The sequence below is a fragment of the Anabrus simplex genome, chromosome X (genome assembly GCF_040414725.1).
Source record: "Anabrus simplex isolate iqAnaSimp1 chromosome X, ASM4041472v1, whole genome shotgun sequence".
Classification (NCBI taxonomy): domain Eukaryota; kingdom Metazoa; phylum Arthropoda; class Insecta; order Orthoptera; family Tettigoniidae; genus Anabrus; species Anabrus simplex.
Genome location: NC_090279.1, coordinates 141,920,634 through 141,941,774, shown reverse-complemented (window position 1 = coordinate 141,941,774; position 21,141 = coordinate 141,920,634). Strand labels below are relative to the sequence as shown.

Below are 21,141 nucleotides of genomic sequence, written 5' to 3'. Positions count from 1 at the left end.
CAGAAAATTCTAAGTACAGCAAAAGCGAGATACCAGCGTGAGGTGAGTTCCCCTGTAGAGTTTCGGAAAATCGGCCGTATCGAAGAAGTAGAAGAAGAAGTCAAAATAATGGACCAAAACTCCTGTTCCTTAATTGCAGCTTCTCTTTCCCGAAATCTTAATAAATTATGGATGTTGTTAAATTATCTGCCCCCTCTAGCGCTTTGGCTGAGTGGTTAGCACTTCGTGGCCCTTCTTTCTTTGTGTGTCTGTGATATCTTCATTCTTCGGAGCGTTGGGCCTCTTCCATTTCCCTTCTGATTAGTGTTAATAGAGAATGGTTCACCAATATTGTACTTCCTCTTTAAGCAATAATCACCACCACGGAATGGTCAGCGTACTGGCCTTCGGCTCAGAGAGCTCTGATACGATTCCCGGCTGAGTCAGAGATTTTAATCGCGTCTCTAATTCGTGTAGATTGGGGGCTGCGGTTTTGTGTTCGTATTCATACGCATCTTTAAATATATACAACACATTATACGAAAAACAATCACAGAAACAGGCAATAGTGACTCTATATTCCTCCACATTTGATTGATGTTAAGAAAGGCATCCGGCCCCAAAACTAGGCTAAGTCCATACAAAGTGCTGCACCAAATAATTGGAAAAAGGCTAGAAAGGAGAGGAAGGAGTAGTTGTTAAATATTCCTCCCAGTGGCTGGGTGGATCCTCAAACAAATTCTTCTTTTAATTTTTAAGGCATAGCGAAAGGCACGGCTAATATACTGTAATGCTCGTTTGGAGGTTTAAGAAGGAGGCATTTCATATTTTAAAATTCCATTCTGTCCGCCTCTGTGGTGTAGTGTTAGCGTGATTAGCTGCCACCCCCGGAGGCCCGGGTTCGATTCCCGGCTCTGCCACGAAATTTAAAAAGTGGTATGAGGGCTGGAACGGGGTTCACTCAGCCTCGGGAGGTCAACTGAGTAGAGGTGGGTTCGATTTCCACCTCAGCCATCCTGGAAGTGGTTTTCCGTGGTTTCCCACTTCTCCTCAAGGCGAATGCCGGGATGGTACCTAACATAAGGCCACGGCCGCTTCCTTCCCTCTTCCTTGCCTATCCCTTCCAATCTTCCCATCCCTCCACAAGGCCCCTGTTCAGCATAGCAGGTGAGGCCGCCTGGGCGAGGTACTGGTCATTCTCCCCAGTTGTATCCCCGACCAAGAGTCTGAAGCTCCAGGACACTGGCCTTGGGGCGGTAGAGGTGGGATCCCTCGCTGAGTCCGAGGGAAAAGCCGATCCTGGAGGGTAAACAGATGATGATGATGATGATGATGATGATGAAAATTACATTCTTAATAATTATTATTGTTCAATTATTTTAACATAAATATTGCCAATGAGTGCAGATGCATTCCTCTCAAGTGTAGCATAGATATCGACACGCTAGATGTCACCACCGTCGCTGTTCCCACTGAACTCAATGCTGTTGAGATAGAGCTGTCCGGTATTGGTGTATTAAAGTATTTGGCCAGGTTCCCAACTTTCATTTATCCTATCCTATCTCCTTTGGTCAACTCTTGTTCTTTTCCGACCGTGACGGTATTAGAGCACTCGAGGCCTAGGGAGTCTTTCATTTGCACGCCCTTTGTGGCCCTTGTCTTCCTTTGGCCGATACCTTCATTTTTTCGAAGTGTCGGATCCCTTCCATTTTTCTCTCTGATTAGTGTTATATAAAGGATGGTTCTCTAGTTGCATTTCCTCTTAAAACAATAATCACCACCACCACCACGACCCCTAAAATCACTTAAAAGCCGCCTGTATCTCTCGACCAGAGAATACTTGGCCCGTTCCATTCTTTCAAGGTGGGAATGAACACTAATGTGATGACAATGCCAGGACTCTGACAAGCTCATAAAGACTGGAATGGTATTGAAGTTTGGTACACTCATGAACGGAAGTGCTCGGTAATCAAAGTGACACACCGGTGCTGGTCAACCGAATAATTATTTGAGAGCACAAAAAATAAATAAATTTTACTTTCCTGTCCAAAAACAGAGTAATAACACAATTTAGTTGTGATGGCTGACCTGTCACACCTGTAACACTCTTATGTAACGTCAGGTATAAAAGCAAGCATCACTTTTTTTACACCAACAGAATACATCAGTTCATCATGCGGCTGTATACTGTTCTCGCTGTCCTGGCGCTCGCTGTAGCCATCGCTGTAAGTGAACAACGCCTTTCATCGGATGGAGATAATCTTGACAATTGTTTTATTGAAATATTATTTCAGCATTGTGTTTTCTCATCTGTCAAATGTTATCACTCTTCGTCTAATTTAAAACTTGCTAGCAAGAGCTATGTCATGAATTTAAGAGTGTTGGTGGTGGTGATTATTGTTTTAAGAGGAAGTACAACTAGGCAACCATCTTCTATACACCATTACTCAGACAGAAGAAATGGAATTGATCCCACACTTTGAAAAATGAAGGTATCGGCCAAAGGAAGACAAGGGCCACAAAGGGCGTGAAAATGAAAGACTGCATAGGCCTCGAATGCTCTAATACCATCGGGGTCTGAAAAAGAACAAGAGTTGAACAAGGGAGGTTGGCTAGGATAGATGAAAGTGAGTAGCCTAGCACAAGTAAGTGGAAGGAACGCGAGGTCTCAGCTAAAGGCCCCATGGGTGGGGGCGGTAGAATAACATCCACATTACCCCCTTCTCTTAAGTGGCGACTATAAGGGGCGCCGGGGACTCTTAACTCGGGAGCGTGGGTTGGTGACCAAGGATCCCTTAGCTGAACCCTGGCATTGCTTCCACTCGCTTGTGCCAGGCTCCTCCTATCGGACCTCCCTAGGTCAGCTCTTCTTATTTTCACCCCCGACGGTATTAGAGCAATGGAGACCTAGGGAGTCATTCTCCTGCACGCTCTTCGTGGGTCTTTCTTTGACCGATACCTTCATTTTTCGAAGTGTCGGATCCCTTCCATCTTTTCTCTTATTAGTGTTATATAGAGGACGGTTGCCTAGTTGTACTTCCTCTTAAAACACCACCACCACCACCTAAATTTGTATCACAACATAAATTAACAAGTCTGCGTTCTTATTTCAGTTCGGCAGCCCTGTTCCCTCTCCAAAGCCTTGCTGGAGTGGAGCACCTCCACCGAGTAAGTAGGACTGCTGTACATGAACTACTAATTTAATTCTGGGCATTCTATTTTTTGTACTAATGCTTAATGTGGTGGCAAAACTAACTTTAATAAATTATGCATGGGTTCATAGAAACATTGTCTTATATATATGAATTGGTCATTGTTAGAAGGCACTAAAACCGAGCTTGATAGCTGCAGTCGCTTAAGTGCGGCCAGTATCCAGTATCCGGGAGATAGTAGGTTCGAACCGCACTGTCGGCTGCCCTGAAAATGGTTTTCCGTGGTTTCCCATTTTCACACCAGGCAAATGCTGGGGTTGAACCTTAATTAAGGCCACGGCCGCTTCCTGCCCACTCCTAGCCCTTTCCTGTCCCGTCGTCGCCATGAGACCTATCTGTGTCAGTGCGACGTAAAGCAACTAGCAAAAAAAAAAAGAAAGAAAGGCACTAAACAGCAAACCAACTCCCAGATATCGGGGTAAGTCTTGGTGAGCAATGAATACAGTTTATTCCCATGCCCCATGCACAAATTCAGCTGTGTACCACGGATGGTTTAGGAGCAACTTGACCACAATAAATTACAGAGATGTGATTTTGGAATAATTGGAAAATTTTGTATAAAATGACATTTATTCATTGATATTTTCCTTTCAATTGAAATTACTAGCATATTTATTATTTGGCATGCATGCTGTATGATTGTACGGCAGATTTAATGCGATTTGGCATGATTTCTACAAAATTTTTGCAGGAATCTTTGATTTACTTATCATGGTGCCATATATTAATGATTATCTCTGAGATTTATCTTGGTTGTAATACTGTTTATCTTCAGTTTTCTCTTCACAATGGTCCAGAGGTTGTCAATGGGGTTTAGATCTATGCTATTACCAGGTCAAGGAAGAGTTTTTACTTTGTTTTCACTTAGAAACTTCATCTAAGACTTCGCTTTATGACAAGGAACACCATCGTGCATGAATACAAAGTCACCATTGGGAAACCACTCTCTCATTTGCGGCAATAATCGTCTTTCAAGTACTGTTTTGTATTGATTCTGGTTCATCATACCCTCTACTATGTACAATGAACTGATGTAACACTCCAGACCATAACCTGGGTGGGATGCTTGACAGTTTGTGCAATGCAATGGGGCACGAACTCTATATCAGTCCTTCTCCTCATGTACTGAATACTTTCGTCTGTTATTGCAAACACTGATTCTTCGGAAAAACATACCTGAGAAATTAAAAACATTCCTAATACCATACAAACTTCAGTATAATGAAAATTAAATGAATAAGTTGCTTGCAAAGAGAATTTCATCCATTTGTGTTAAATTTGGCATTTTCTTACTTCAGAATATCATATTTCAATTCAGGTTCATTGACTGGTATTATTCTAAGTAACTAATACTAATTTTATAATACCTTGCTCTAGTCATCTCCGAATCGTTCTCTGACGTCTTTTGCCCAGGAAAGTCTCTTCTTTGCCATTACAGGCGTGATCTTAGCCTTCTTTCATGGACGGCGTGCAGGGAGACCAGCAGAAATTAGTTTTTGACGAACAGTCGAATCGCAAACATCTACTCCGTAGTTCTCCAAACTCCGTTTTAAATATCCGCTAGTGATTCTTCTATTTTTCTTTGCCATTTGAAGGAATTTTCTTTCAGTCCTAGGACTGAATTTACTTTTCCTTCCAGAGAGTTTGCATATTCGGAACCAGAATTCAAAGACTTCTTCACTCTACACAGAGATCTTTGTGAAATTTGTAATCTATCTGCTATTTCTCCTTGCGTTTTAACGTTTTTCATTCAGAAGACACTTGACCAAAGCCACTTTCCTAGGAGAAAGGTCACTTTTCTTGCCCATTGTCAAAAACACCCACCCACACAATTAACAATGTTAACAGTTCGATAGAAACCACTAAATCTAAATAAATTAGGCAGAGAAATCAGCTGGGAAACTATGGTAACATATAACAACAATCATAAAAATACCAAATTACTCTGACAATGACATAACCTGAATTCTGAAGTCAACTGTTCAAACACACATTGTAGGTAACATGACACAACTTCGAAGAAATAGCGCAATTGTTGTAAAATTACTCTTTTGTAAGACAATAAATATTCCAAATCACTCTTGAAAGATGAAAATTAAATGTACTAACATTTAAACTCATAATGAATGTGAAATAGTTCACCTAATTAGAAGATAAACAAAAAAGTTATGTTAATCGCAATTATTCTAATAATTTTCACACCTCTGTACATACAACACAATTTAGTGTTTAATGTCTATTTTTTTGATGCTCAATATGTGAATGGGGGACGCAGATGAAGAATACACCCACGGTATACCCTGCCTGTCGTAAGAGGCGACTAAAAGGGGCCCCAGAGGCTCTGAACTTGGGGAGCGTGGGTTTGCAACCACGGGGCCCTCATCTGAGCCTGGCATTGCTTTCACTTACTTCTGCCAGGCTCCTCTCTTTCATCTATCCTATCCGACATCCCTTGGTCAACACTTGTTCTTTTCCGACCCCGATGGTATTAGGTTTCCGAGGCTAAGGAGTCTTTAATTTTCACGCCCTTCGTAGCCCTTGTCTCTCTTTGACCAATACCTTCATTTTTCGAAGTATCCGATCCCTTCCATTTTTTCTCTCTGATTAGTGTAATATAGAGGATGGTTGCCCAGTTGTACTTCCTCTTAAGATAAGTGGTATTTGACTCAATATTTTTTTAAAATTTATAAACAAATATTTTGTGTTTCTAGTAATTTTGCACACTTTTTGAGTTTATAAAAATTCGATTAAGATATCCCTATCTTTATAGATATTATAGAACTATCACAATTTCGTGTAAGCAACAGAATTTTATTTCACTTTATTTTACAACTTAGGTTTTTCAGTTTCTTGAAACAATTTTATGTAAAACTGATGTTTAGAAAATACCTGAAAATTACATGATTAAAATAAAATGGCATGTTTCGTTCTGAAAGGACATCATCGGATTCTATCAAATCACACATTTTTATTATTTTTACATGAATTGATTTATATTATTGTGAAGTGTCAAAGCTTTTATATTACAAACTTTTTCAGGTTTATTTATTTATTTATTTATTTATTTGTTTATTTATTTATTTATTTATTTCCAGACAACAACAGCACCACCACCAGCGGCTAGACTGTAGTGGAGAACACACAGGTAAACCTTCAGTCTTTCTTGATAACTAAGGTGTAGAGTATCTCAAAGTAATTTGAAGTATAATGCAAATAGCACACTCACTCATCGAGCTTTCTCTTGTACTTGAGAATGTCTCACGAAAACGTACTTTAGCTCTTACTTCAGGCCAACAGATAGGCTACACTTCGCATTTTTTAAAACGGAATTTCGCATTTTTATCGTGGACTGAAGGAACCACAATAACATTTAATTGTATATTAGAAGTCAAATATACCTTTGTGGCATATAACCACGTTTAGCATTTCTTCCAAAATCTACCAAACCTACTTACATTGGGGCATCAGAAATCCTGGAATTGTCAGTTTACTTTCTAAGCCATTTTTCAGGAATTGATTGATATCTTATAGTGAAAATCAGGGCTTTCTTTTTAAATATTCTGTATATTGTGCACTAGGTTAGTCTATACCGAAATTCGGCTACAGTGAAACTGGTTTCGATCCACAAGCATTCTAATAAGTACTAAAATTTCGCTTATAGTGAACCACCACTTCGCTTATAGTGAACACAAAAACAGGATGTTAAACAGCATATTGCATTCTAATATAGTGTCCTTTTTCTGCGTAAACTTGGTTTACACAGGAAAAATCTCTTCTTGCTTCGGTTGCTAAAATTAAGAACAGATGGTGGTCCAGAGACCCAATCCCCCTGTGGATGGGGGCGGTAGAATAACACCCATGGTATACCCCCGTCTGTCGTAAGAGGCGACTAAAAAGGACCCCAGAGGCTCTAAGTTTGGGGAGCGTGGGTTGGCGACCACGGGGCCCTCAGCTGAGTCCTGCATTGCTTCCACTTACTTGTTCCAGGCTCTTCACTTGCATCTATCCTATACGACCTCCCTTGGTCAACACTTGTTATTTTCCGACCCCGACGGTATTAGATCATTCGAGGCCTACGGAGCCTTCCTTTTTCACGCCCTTCGTGGCCCTTGCTTTTCTTTGGCCAATAGCTCAATTTTTCGAAGTGTGGGATCCCTTCCATTTTTCTCTCTGATTATTGTTATATATAGAGGACAGTTGCCCAGTTGTACTTCCTCTTAAAACAATGATCACCACCACCACCGGACGCGAACTGTGTAGCATATGTGGATTTGGCCTTGTTTTAGGCCGGATGCCCTTCCTGTCGCCAACCTTATATGGAGGGATGTAATAATCACTATTGTGTGTTTCTGTGGTGTTTGGTAGTGTAGTGTGTTGTCTGAATATGAGCAAGAAAGTGTTGAGACAAACAGAAAAACCCAGTCCACGAGCCAGAAGTATTCTTTTTTTAATTTGCTTTATGACGATGATGGCTAGGAATCGGAAGGAAGCGTCCGTGGGCTTAATTAAGGTACAGCCCCAGCATTTGCCTAGTGTGAAAATTGGATATCATGGAAAACCATCTTCAGGACTGCCGGCAGTGGGATTCGAACCCACTGTCTCCCGAATGTAAGCTCACAGCCGTGCAATCGTAACCGCACGACCAACTATCTCGGTCCGGAAGAATTAATCACACACGCTTAAAAACACCGAGTCGGCCGGGAATCGAACCAGAGATCCTCTTAACCTACGGCCTGAACGCTGACCATTCAGCCAATTGGTCGGACAAAGAATAGAGCATTATACTGTAAAAATAAAAAAAGGTGTGGAAAAATATTTGCTCCTTAAAAATGGTCGTGTATTTGTTGTTGATTGTCCCACAAATGTACCATTTAAATAGAAATACTTGCTCTTAACCACAGCTTCGCTCACGTGGATATCGTAATTTGATAAAGTAATCGTTCCTCGGTGCTGCACAAAGACATTATCTTAAAATTCCTGACAAAAAATGAGTTTCATTTACCCCAGGACCTCTTTTCAAACCACGTTTGTGGCATTGCCTTTTGGGGCTGAGAAGATCACGCTACTGGCAGAGCTAACTCTGGAACATGCGACATGGAACTCTACATGTGAGACACACTCCTCTCTCACGTCGAAAAAAATCTGTTTCTTTATTTTAAAAGGAGATTCCAAGTACCTATTTCCACATCTGTAACATCTTTAGTTTTTAAGATATATGTATCCTCGGCCCTTTTCACCCCTTAAATGGATTTTTCGAAAAAAAAAAACGCGTTTCTTTATTTTAAAGGCGATTCCAAATCATCATCATCATCATCATCTGTTTACCCTCCAGGTTCGGTTTTTCCCTCGGACTTAGCGAGGGATCCCACCTCTACCGCCTCAAGGGCAGTGTCCTGGAGCTTCAGACTCTTGGTCGGGGGATACAACTGGGGAGTATGACCAGTACCTCGCCCAGGCGGCCTCACCTGCTATGCTGAACAGGGGCCTTGTGGAGGGATGGGAAGATTGGAAGGGATAGGCAAGGAAGAGGGAAGGAAGCGGACGTGGCCTTAAGTTAGGTACCATCCCGGCATTCGCATGGAGGAGAAGTGGCAAACCACGGAAAACCACTTCCAGGATGGCTGAGGTGGGAATCGAACCCACCTGTACTCAGTTGACCTCCCGAGGCTGAGTGGACCCCGTTCCAGCCCTCGTACCACTTTTCAAATTTCGTGGCAGAGCCGGGAATCGAACCCGGGCCTCCGGGGGTGGCAGCTAATCACGCTAACCACTACACCACAGAGGCGGACGCGATTCCAAATACCACAAATTTCCACGCCTGTAATATATTCAGGTTCTTTTTAAGATATAAGTATCCCCATTAAAGGATTTAACCTAACGGACGAGTTAGCCGTGCGGTCAGGGGGCGCGGCGTGAGCTTGTATCCAGGAGATAGTGGGTTCGAATTCCACTGTCGACAGCCTTGAAGATGGTTTTCCGTGATTTCCCATTTTACAACCAGGCAAATGCTGGGGGCTGTACCTTATTGAAGGCCACGACTGCTTTCTTCCAACTCCTAGACCTTTCCTATTCCATCGTAGCGAAAAGACCTATCTGTGTGGGTGCGACGTAAAGCCACTAGCAAAAAAAAGATTCAACTCTTTTTTCAGTCCTTTATCACGCCTCCCCCCCTCCCCCCGCAAATGACTTTCCAAAAACAAAACAAAAAAATTACGTGTTTCTTTTCAAGAAGATTCCAAATATAAATGTTCACGTCTGTAACATATTCAGTTTTTGGGATATAAACATCCCCATTAAAGGATTTGACCCCTTTTCCAGTCCTCTTCACCACCATCCTCTCCTCTTAATTGGATTTTCCAAAAACAGAACAACACGTGTTTCTTTATTTTTAAAGGAGATTACAACTGCCAATTTTTACGTCTGGAACATGTTAAGTTTTTGAAATTTCCTTGCTTGCCATTCTTATCAAATAGTGTTCATCTAGAAGGCTGCAGAGTGCGTAATTTAGGTAACTCTGGTCGGAGGCTATTTTAATGTACACTCATTGTTTTTGTGTCCTATAATAAAACAGGTGATCAGAACTAGCACAATGTACCTGAAACTAATGTCTGTCATGAAGCTCTCATATGTTTATGTTCTTTCTCTTGTTTCAGGCTGTCGACATGGAACACTTGAGCTGGACTCGCAGCATTCATCTTGTATATGATCACAATTTGTTCACATGCAACTCATAAAATAATAAAGGCACATTTTAAAGTTATAATTTACTGCTTCGTTTCCACAACATCCTCCCAACAGCGCTACAATTACCAATTTATTCATTTATACCATGTCAGAAGCAGAGTTACATATAATGATGTACAAAAAAATGTCTATAGAACGGAAATAAAGAAGAATTGTGCACTAAAGGTTCATACTGTGGTGCACCAGAAATTAGCAACGTCGAGTGTATTCCTTGTGGCATCAAGCAGCTAGTTCTCAGTACATGTGGCAGGACAAGGATGGGGCGTAGTCAGTACTTCACCACAGTCACACAAAACAGAATCCACCGACTGTCCCCAATTGTGCAGATTGGTGTTGTATCTAGTAACAACCGATCTCCAGGTCGTCCAGTACTCCATATATCCAGCTGGTAATTTTTCACAAGTTGTTTTTCATCGTTTAAGATAAGCTCATGAAAGAACTATCTCGTAGAAGTCCACCTTTCCAATACAATTTGTGATTATTTATTACAATCTAAACCGATGTTACATAGTGGAATTATGGGACATGTTTCACCTAAGTATATTAGGTATCTTCAGCCGTGTTGTGTTAATACTAAAATTAAAATGGTTAACTAGTCCTTAGGCTATGCTTAAAACATCATATAAAATGGCTTGTGACATTGAAAGAACCGTCACAAGAATACACAACATTTACAGAACATTGACATTTGTGTTATTGTCTTAAAATTCATTTGGATAAAATAACGCTTTTCTTGATCGTCGTTGACAGTTAATATTTATAAACACTCAGGTACACTTGTAAATATATTTCACAAACTTGTAACTTCATTGGAATAAAAAATGCTGCTGTTGATCTTGTTTACAATTGAAGTACTTTGAATTGCAAAACTGTGACGTCATAGTCATAGGCAATTATTTACATACGTCTTGAAGATGGAGCAGCTCTATGTGGACAGAGCAGAAGAGGGGACTTTGATGAAAAGTTCTTCCTGGGGCTGGATATATATATATTTAAAGAGTGTCCCGTTATGGTGAGAGAATAGTATGCCATAACTAGCTCCTCTGACAAAATATTCTTCATGGATTTCTTCCTCTACGACCAAGGAATTTTCTTCACCATCTTCTTTACACTCCATTTCACAATTTAACGAACACAAAATTCACATTTTTGGAACTAGCACTGATAGTAGAAATTCCCAATTTTTCAAGTGATCCTGGCTCAGTCTTTATATCTTTTTCTAGCTCCCTGGCATGTGGATGAAATGGGGACTCTTTTCTTTTAGATCTCAGTATCGGATTAGTTTCACTTTCAAATACACTAGTGTCCAAAAGTTAAGCATAATCACTAAACGAGGCCATACCACCTGATAGGAATGTCAGACGGATTGCTGAACAAACGCAAGCTGACTCACAAACCATATGTCACACAACTTGTCAAAAAAAAATACAGTGTCAGAAAAGTTCTGATAGCTAAGGTACACCTCTGACAACAACTAACAAAACTTGGCAATGTCTTCCACAACAAAATATGCTGTTAATAGGGTGTATGGTTACCTCTAACTGCCACACATGCTTCGCAGCGACGTGGCATGCTCTCTATCAGATGGTTCAAGAGCTCTTGTGGCAATCGATCCCATTCCTCCGAAAGGGCAATGCGAAGGTCTTGGAGGGTCCTTGGTGGAGTCTGACGGGATGCAATTCGCCTCCCCAAAGCATACCGGGCATGTTCTATTGTTTCAGATCCGCAGACCTCGCTGGACAGTCCATGCGATGAAAGTATTCCCCAGCCAGAAATTCATCCACCAGAGCAGCGCGGTGCAGTCGGGCATTATCGTCCATTAAGAGAAAGTCTGGACCGACCGCACCTCTGAAGAGCCGAACATGTGGTCTCAGTACCTCATCCCTGTATCTCCGAGCGTTAACAGTGTTCCTCTGACCGCCCATGAAGATGTGCAGGTCCGTACGGCCATTCAATATGATGCCTCCCCCCACACCATGACGCCACCACCACCATACTGATCCCGTTCCACGATGTTCCTGTGGTTGTATCGGCTACCCGGTTCTCTCCAGATTTATGTGCGACGGGAGTCGTTCTGCAAACTGAAGCGGGATTCATCTGTGAAGAGCACACTCCTCCATGCATTCATGGTCCAGTTTCGATATTGACAGCTCCATAGTAAACGGGCCCGTCTCTGTGCTGGAGTGAGCGGGACGCACACCGCTGGACGGCGGGCAAACAGCCCTGCTGTTCTGAGCCTCCGATACACAGTTTGCCGTGAAACAACAACCCTTGAGACGGCTGCAAGCTCTGCCGACAATTGTCTTGCAGGTGCACTCCGATTTTGTCGGGCGTTTAAGACCAGATATCGGTCCTGCTGTGGGGTGGTTATCCTTGGTCGACCTGGTACTGGCCTACGACTAACATCTCCTATGCCTCGAAATCGTCTCCAAAGCCTGGAAATGACATTTTGTGGCACATTCAGGGATACGGCGACTTGGGTTTGTGTCTGGCCTGCTATCAGACGGCCGAGTATTCTACCCTGCAAAACGTGGTCCAAATGGAGTCGTTGTGCCATTTTGTTGTCATGTTCACCACGACGTCACACTCCGCACATTATAACAGGTCAAATACGACTGAGGGAATATGCGGCTTAGGCACTGGCTGTGTTTACCATGCGGTTACGCCGCTAGTCAAAGCAGGGAATACTCCTTTCCTACACAGAGCGAACTCGTAAGCTTGGTAGGTACAACTGTCATACGATTTGCGGTCTATTTCCTGTTGCCCTGCTTACTCGTAACTTATGCTTAACTTTAGGACGCTAGTGTACTACCAGCATTGCGAGTAGGAAAGAGATTGTACTGTATGTGGATACGTCCACATGCTTATATTGTACGATATTGTATTGAAAAGATGGACTTCTACGAGATAATTCTTTCATGAACGTATACATAGTTCAGTACGGATCCCATTATGACATTTATAACTTGCAATCTTCCAAGATGCTCAACGATAGCTCGTCACAAAGTGAGTCTTGCGTCTGTTGGGTTCCTTCAAGTTTCTGTGCGGCCTTCAAGAAATTTTCCCGTGAACTTAACTGTGACTGTGTTGATTGGAGTCGATACAATGGATGAAGTGGTCTTCTCCTAACAGGCTGCTACCTCACGTTGGATGTCAGGAGTTGTGATGCGAGCAAGATAGGTCTTAGAAGGCCTGTGATGATGTCACATGTTTCATTGATTGCCACGTCTACTTCTTTGGTATGGCACGATCTGTACCATACTGGACAAGCCTACTCTACTGCCGAGTAACATAGTGCTAGTGCTGTGTCTGTGACTGTCTGTGCTCCTCAGGTTGTTCCAGTCAGCTTCCGTACCACATTATTCCTGGCAGCCACTTTGTTCTTGGTGCTCAGACAATGTTTTCAACAAGAAAGTGTGCGATCTAAAGTAACCCCGAGATATTTTGAGGTCTCACAATGTCCCAGCTTGATCCCTCTCCATGTGATGTTCACATATCTAACGGCCTAGTTACTCTTTAAATGGAAAACACAAGTTTGAGTTTTGACGGAATTTGCCTTCAATTGATTATTCCTGTAGTATGTTGTAGGATCTGTTAAAGCACTAGTTAAAGTCGTCTCAATCTCTTCAAAACTGTCAGCTTGAGCAGTGAGAGCAGGTCGTTAGCATAGATGAAACTCTGAGCTCCTTTTGGTAATGGTTGTCATTTGAATAGAATACAAAGTAAAACCATCTTTGTACAGGTCATAATTATTGTCGTATTAACAACAATGATAATTCATCTGAAATTTTACAAAATAATAATTTCGTGTGGCTATATCTAGCGGAGTGTAGCCCTTGTAAGACAGACCCTCCGATGAGGTTGGGCGGCATCTGCCATGTGTAGGTAACTGCGTGTTATGTGTGGTGTGTGAGTTGCAGGGATGTTTGGGACAGCACAAACACCCAGCTTACGAGCCAGTGGAATTAACCAATGAAGGTTAAAATCCCCGACCCGGCAGGGTATCGAACCCGGGACCCCCTGAACCGAAGCCCAGTGCGCTGACCATTCAGCCATCGAGTCGGACATTTTACTACAAAAGACCTCAAGACATTGAATATTCAATATTGGCAACCGGTGAAATTAAATTATAGTTCCCTATTGGAAACTTCATTTTTATTTCAGACCCATAAATAGGCTTTTATAGTCTACGCGTGGAGGTACACTTTTTTTTTTCAACAGGGCAATTACATGAGACTCCCGTGGTGGAAACTATGCCCTTTTTCTCATCTGTTTCCGAGAATACCCGACGAGTCAGAAAAATCTCGGTTTAGTGCACTGCCGGGGGAAAATCGAACTGGCTGAGAGGTGCTATTTAGCCGCCCGTCAGGAAAGAAAACCTCTCAGCACTTAATTTTGTTTTAAGATTCAATGTCGGAGTATTAGAAGGGGGGGGGGGTGAGTGGAAACCTCACTTCTTAAGAAACACATTTTAATCACAGTTTATATTTCGAAAAGACCGAAAGATTTGTTGTTTTCTTATTTAAAACGAGTCGTGAACCCAGGGTCTCGATGACACAATCGTGAGTTCGGCTTCTGCCCCAGAGGCTCTGAACTTTAGAGCGTGGGTTGGCGGCCACGGGGCCGTTAGCTGAGTCCTGGCATAGCTTCCACTTACTTGTGCCAGCCTCCTCACTTTCATCTATCCTATCCGACCTTCCTTGGTCAAATCTTCTTATTTTCGGACCCCGATGCTGTTAGGTTTCCGAGGGCAAATGAGTTTTTAATTTTGACGCGTTTGATAGCCCTTGTCATTCTTTGTCCGATACCTTCATTTTTCGAAGTATCAGAAACTTTTCTTTTTTTCTCTCTGATTAGTGTTGTATAGATGATGCATGCCTAGTTGTACTTCTTAAATCAACTTTTGCAAATGTCAAAAAACATAAAATATACCATAAAAATATTTGTTTCATTATTTTATCTTGATGTAGCACCATTAAATTATCAATACCATATATTGGAACTGTATAAAAAATGACAAGTGCTTGGAAAAATAGGAATATAGAAAATGGATGAATATTGACTTCTGCGTTGACCTAGCTGTAGTTAATAGTTTACCTTAGATTCGTAACCATTTCCAAGGGCATAAGTGCCGTGGTTTTTGTTAGAAAAGATCCTTCAGACTTATTTTGAAATATGACATAACTTTCCCTCATGGGACAATCATCAGTCATATGGGTCATAAGTTATTCTAATGCATTGGAAAATGATTCCTCAGTCACCTCTTGGCCATTGCCAGCTGTCAGTCCTCTGTAATACTCGTGATATATTGCAGGGATATATTCAAGTAGCTCAAGCAAGTCCTTAAGCTTCGCTGGCTTTACTGGCCTTGCAACACTGTACTTTGGTGACAACTGAACACTAGCAAGTGATGGCCGACCACCATTACTGTTCCTTTAGTGAAGGTCAACACAATCATATTCCTCAACAATACCATATCAATATTTTAAAAATACTTAAATGGTACATCTTTCATAAATAGTATGCCTGAAACTTTACTAATTAGTACTCTTTGCTTATTTACTGATACCATTCTCTTGGTTAATTTTTCTAGCAAAGGTTGAGTGCTCACAAACTTATCACTTGTCATTTTTACTACTTGAAATGGCTTTCCTACTCTAGCTCTTTTTACTAAATCCTTTCATTCATCTGGCACAAAAACACAAGAAAAACCCACAGCCTCTAGTATACATGGGTATAAGGTTTGCTAAGCTATATATACAGCAATGCCATCTTTACGGCCTCCTCCGTAAACGTCTGTTAACCCGATTTTGCAATAACAAAATTGGCCTAAATAAAATGGCATAAAATTCAAAGCGTTGTATCTCATCACACAGGATTGCCTCATGTTAGCCCAACTCACAGAAGATACTTTGAACCTTCCGCAATTGATGGCCGCACATAACTCATTTTTTTCCAAATTTGTTGGTTAGCCCGTTTTTGCGATTACCCATTCAATTTCACCGGAGATTGGTTGCCCAGTAAAACAAGGAAATCTTTCAAGATGGCAGCCTGCACACCGCTGGAATATCTAACTGAAAGGGATAATCACAGCAACGAGGAATATGATCAAGATTATGCAATAAAACGTCCTAGGTGGACAAAACGAAGGCGCTACTTACTTTGAAGAGTACGATGACGCTGCTTTTGAAACATATTTTGGGTTATCTAAAGCTTCTACACTGTCAGTGTTATACATGATCGAACATAACCTGCAATTCCCAACGCAAAGGTAGGTCTAAGATGAATTCTCCATTATAAGCTATCCTTTCTACGGCACATGATTGGATGACCTTTTAATGAACAATTAAGGTATACTGACTTATTTTTGGGTGAAATATACAATGTGTCGGCTATAATGTGTTTTCTTATTCTCTATTTCGGTAGTCTATGTTAATGCTTTCTGTCACCAAATTCAATAACTATTAATTCTCTTGGGAAGTCATATTAGGGTTCCTTCTTCGTTTCTGGTCAATAGCGGACGCAGTTTATGATAAATTATTTGCGAACCAAAATGAAATCAAAACTTGTTTATATTTCTACAGTGGTGGCAGCATATAGTCATTTGTTTTCCGCGCGTCAGTATGAAAAATTAGCGGTTCAATTTCAGATTGACTTTCATCTAACCTGTACGACCTCCCTTTGTCAACTCTTGTTAATTTCCGACCCCTCCCCCTATGGGTGGGGGCGGTAGAATTAACACCCACGGTATCCCCTGCCTGTGCTTAGAGGCGACTAAAAGGGGCCCAAGGGACTCCCCATGTCGGCCCGCGTACTCTGAACTTTGGAGCGTGGGTTGGCGACGACGGGGCCCTTACCTGAGTCCTGGCATTGATTCCACTTACTTGTGCCAGGTTTCTCAATTTCATCTATCCTGTCCCACCTCCCTTCGTCAACTCTTGTTCTTTTCCGACGCCGACGGTATTAGAGCACACAGGGCCTAGGAAGTCTCTCATTTTCACGCCCTTTGTGGCCCTTGTCTTTCTTTGGCCGATACCTTCATTTTTCAAAGTGTCGGATCCCTTCATTTTTCTCTCTGATTAGTGTAATAGAGGATGGTTGCCTAGTTCTACTTCCTCTTATAACAATAATCACCACCACCTCTGTTCTGTTTGCGGAATTTTACGAAAATTAGGCTATTTAATAAAATTCGGCCCGCGATCACGCTAAGGTTTCCAATGTGCCCCTCGAGCCCTTACAAATTGGAAATCCCTGGTCTAGCTAGTGATGTGTTCTCTTGTGTCTCTCTGTCCTAGGGATGGCGGCTTCATTATTGAGTGCCCCTGTGTAGGGGCAGTAGAATACCACACACGGTATACCCTGCCTGCCGTAAGAGGTGACTACAAGGGCCCCAGGAGCTCTGAACTTTGGAGTGTAGGATGGTGACCACGGGGGCCCTCAGTTGAGTCCTGGCATTGCTTCCGCTTACTTGTGCCAGGCTCCTCACTTTATCTATCCTAACCGACCTCCCTTGGTCAACTCTTGTTCTTTCTGACCCCGAAAGTATTAGTTCCCGAGGCCTAGGGAGTTTGATTTTCACGCCCTTCGTGCCCTTGTCTTCCTTTGATCGACGCCTTCATTTTTAGAAGCACCGTATCGCTTTTATTTTCCCACCTCTGATTAGTGTTATGTAGAGGATGGTTGCCTAGTTGTACTTCCTCGTAGAACAATAATCGCCATCTTCATTATTGACGTCAGAAAAGTTGGATGGCGCAGCCACGCGGTAGAATGTTGAAGCTGCAACATAGTGACTGGTGAGATTTATTTACATGGCGAAGCATTGACGTCGTGATGGAAACAGAAAGAAAATAGTCAACTTTGAGGAGGTACTGCTCTGTATACGGTTGCAAATCGTAAAAAACAGATGCGAAATCTGTTCACTACTTTCCTGTACAAAAAGTTCAGAGAGAAAGACGGGCTTCACGCGCTGTCAATTCGAAAACGCGTTACGCGATATATGACAGTGTGCAGTCTGCATTCTCGTGAAGACGACTTCTTTCCACAGCGTAGGTACCGGTACTGTTTATTGTACTCATTGATACTTATTGTCTCTAATTTGTATTCACAAAAATTTAGCTACATCAAAAATACTGATAAACTTGTAGCCTAATACTTCTGTGCCGCACATAGAATGTAATCCGCTCTTTGTAAACTTCTTCATATGTGTAACAGCAGACAGTAAATTAACTATCTACATGTGAGTAATATCTTTAACTGGTAGTAATTAAGCGCTGCATTTAAATTGCCTATAAAATACTTCTAACAATGAAAGAAAATATGTAGTATTTTTCCATCATAAATTAACTTTTTTTGCTATTTGTTTTACGTCACACCGACACAGATAGGTCTTATGGCGACGATGGGAAAGGAAAGGTCTAAGAATGGGAAGGAAGCGGCCGTGGCCTTAATTAACGTACAGCCCCAGCATTTGCCTGGTGTGAAAATGGGAAAAAACGGAAAACCACCTTCAGGACTGCCGACAGTGGGGTTCGAACCCACTATCTCCCGGATGCGAGCTCACAGCTTCAGGATCCTAACCGCACGGCCAACTCGCCCGGTCATCTTAAATTAGAAGCCATAATCTAATTATTTGGTAGAATTGGACAAACCAAGTATTCTTCAACCCCAAACAGCTGTGACTGTAGAGGTTATAGTACTCTTAAATTATAATTTTCCAATTTTGGTCTGCATATTCTGTAGGTAGTTATAATTTTTATACTTATTATTGTCGGTTCTAAGTTCTAAATTTTGTGCTGATGGTAAAAATGGAAGAACATTAAGAATATGTGGGCTATTCCAACACAAGCCTGTATAAAGCCTAGGATTTATTTGCTTTACAACATTTACTTAGTAGAATTATTATTTTCTTTCTTCCCCAAGATTACAGTTTACAAAATAGGTAACTCCCCCGCCACCTGGCTAAGGCTTTGGCATGGACCAAATCAACAAGAAATTACTCCATAACCTCTAATAGTGGAAAATGACAGTAGCTTAACTGTTAAGGTGAATCAGCGTATCATCGGTAACATTTCTCTGACAAACCCGCTTTACATATACAGTTGCATTTCACATTTTCACTCCCTTGTTCAAGACAACATTAACTTTGTGCGGTTTTGAATCGATGTGGGATGATTGTAAAGACAACGCTACAACACCAGTTTCATCTTCGGTTTCAAACTTTTTACCTACACATATCAAGTAATTACGCTTGAATATTTATTTCCCTTCCACCAATGGACGCGTGAAATCTCCGACAACTCTCAACAGTTGCGCATACGACACCAAAGACATTTTGAATATTTAATAAATCCTACAGAAGCACACCCGATCACTGTCATGTTTACTTCCCGTCACTATCTCGCCGCCATATTGGAAACAGCTGACCGTAAGCTCCTCCCCCGTTTCGGACGTCAATTGAGTTCACTGTGTCTGCAGATTTGTTGAACTGCACTATCTTACTAAAAATATCTACATCATTGTCGAATGACAACTACTAAACTACTCAATGTTTTCATTCCTCCCCTGAAGGGGGAGGCGGGCCTCCTAGACGGAGACACCGTCTCTCAGGCCAGAAGATTTGTATCGGAGAAGAAAGTGGCCTATTCTAGGATCTCTCCCAGCATTCGCCTTTGTGCAGGAGAATGTAAAAGCACGGAAAACCATTCTCAGGACAGCCGATTGCGGGGACCAGCCCCTCTCCGTCTCCCGAATTCAGAGGCGGAGAACCAAGGTAGAACCGTAACTACCCCTTCTCTGCTCGGTTGGCTGGTAGAAGTGCAGAGCTGTTGGACCACGGACCAGCCCGGGCCGCTTGTGGGCCGGGACCTACTCTACATCCACCGACCGAATGACAACGAGTAGCCGAGGTAATTGAAGATGTTAACCTTTCTGACAGTTTGTTGTTGAGACAAACCTTACTTCGAAATTGTTCTTTACCCTTGAAAGTAAGCACTTTTGTTGTTTCTGTGGATATTTCCATGTCATACTCAGTGGCTGTTCTAATGACATGATGTATGGAGCGTTGTAAGTCATCCTCTGTGCTGGCAAATAGTACTTGGTCATCAGCATATAGAAGTGTTTCCAGGTGTTTGTTGTGATACAACTGTGGGGGAGACGCCTCCAATATTTTATAAGGGCATTCGTGTATATGTTAGAAAGCAGTGCGGATAGGCCTCAAAATTGGCGTACTCCTCTGTTGATTGGTTCCCATGGTGAAATTTTACCATTAACCCTGACTGCAATCAAGTTGTGTTCATAACATTTTGATAACTTACTGATTGGATCAACTGTTGTGGCACTTCACGACACATATGTTTTTATTAGATTTCACTTTGTAGGCTCTGGAAATCATTCTCAGAGTTTTGTTTTGGAAAACTTGTAATTTTGAAAGTGGAGTTTTGGGAATTTCTAGTGTATTTCCAAAATGTACGAATTCTGAAAAATACAAAATTGAGACTATGCTGGAAAATATACGTTGGTAGGAAGGTTCATAATATGGAAGAAAAAAACCCCGCCAAAACGGCCCAAATCCATGTCAAAATAGGTGTTGAAACTCGCGTTTATACCAGTACGTGCCAAATTCCACTAGGTGAATTGACCAAAACATAACGTATTCGTACAGTCAATGAGGTGGGCGTGGTGGTGGTGGTGGTGATGGTGGTGATTATTGTGTTAAGAGGAAGTACAATTAGGCAAACATCTTCTATGTAACACTAATCAGAGAGGAAAATGGAAGGGATCCGACACTTCGATCAATGAAAGTATCGGCCAGGGAAAGACAAGAGCCAACAGGAGCATGAAAAGAAAGACTCCCTAGGCCTCAATACCTAAAATCTTCGGGGTCGTCCCCCTGTGGGTGGGGGCGGTAGAATAACACGCAGGAAAGGGCTAGGAGGAAGCGGCCGTGGCCTTAATTAAGGTACAGCCTCAGCATTTGCCTGGTGTGAAACTGGGAAACCACGGAAAACCATTTTCAGTGCTGCCGACAGTGGGGTTCGAACCTACTATCTCCCGAATACTGGATACTGGCTGCACTTAAGCGACTGCAGCTATCGAGCTCGGTATGGCTACTAGGAGAGTAGCTCTTAGCGACCCTCCCCAGTCACAAGTTTCGGGCCGTGGCAAGGTGATGCATGGCTACAGGGAGAGTAGTTCTTAGCGACCCTCC

The 21,141-nt window shown here is 42.1% G+C and overlaps 1 long non-coding RNA gene across 1 annotated transcript; it reads left to right on the top strand.

Annotated features, from left to right (window-relative positions):
- The first annotated feature begins 2,143 nt into the window (after positions 1-2,143).
- LOC136886486 (uncharacterized) lies at positions 2,144-9,964 on the top strand. Its single transcript, XR_010861807.2, has 4 exons — positions 2,144-2,204; positions 3,093-3,147; positions 6,287-6,336; positions 9,845-9,964. It is a non-coding gene; the product is annotated as an uncharacterized lncRNA (long non-coding RNA).
- Positions 9,965-21,141: the final 11,177 nt, after the last annotated feature.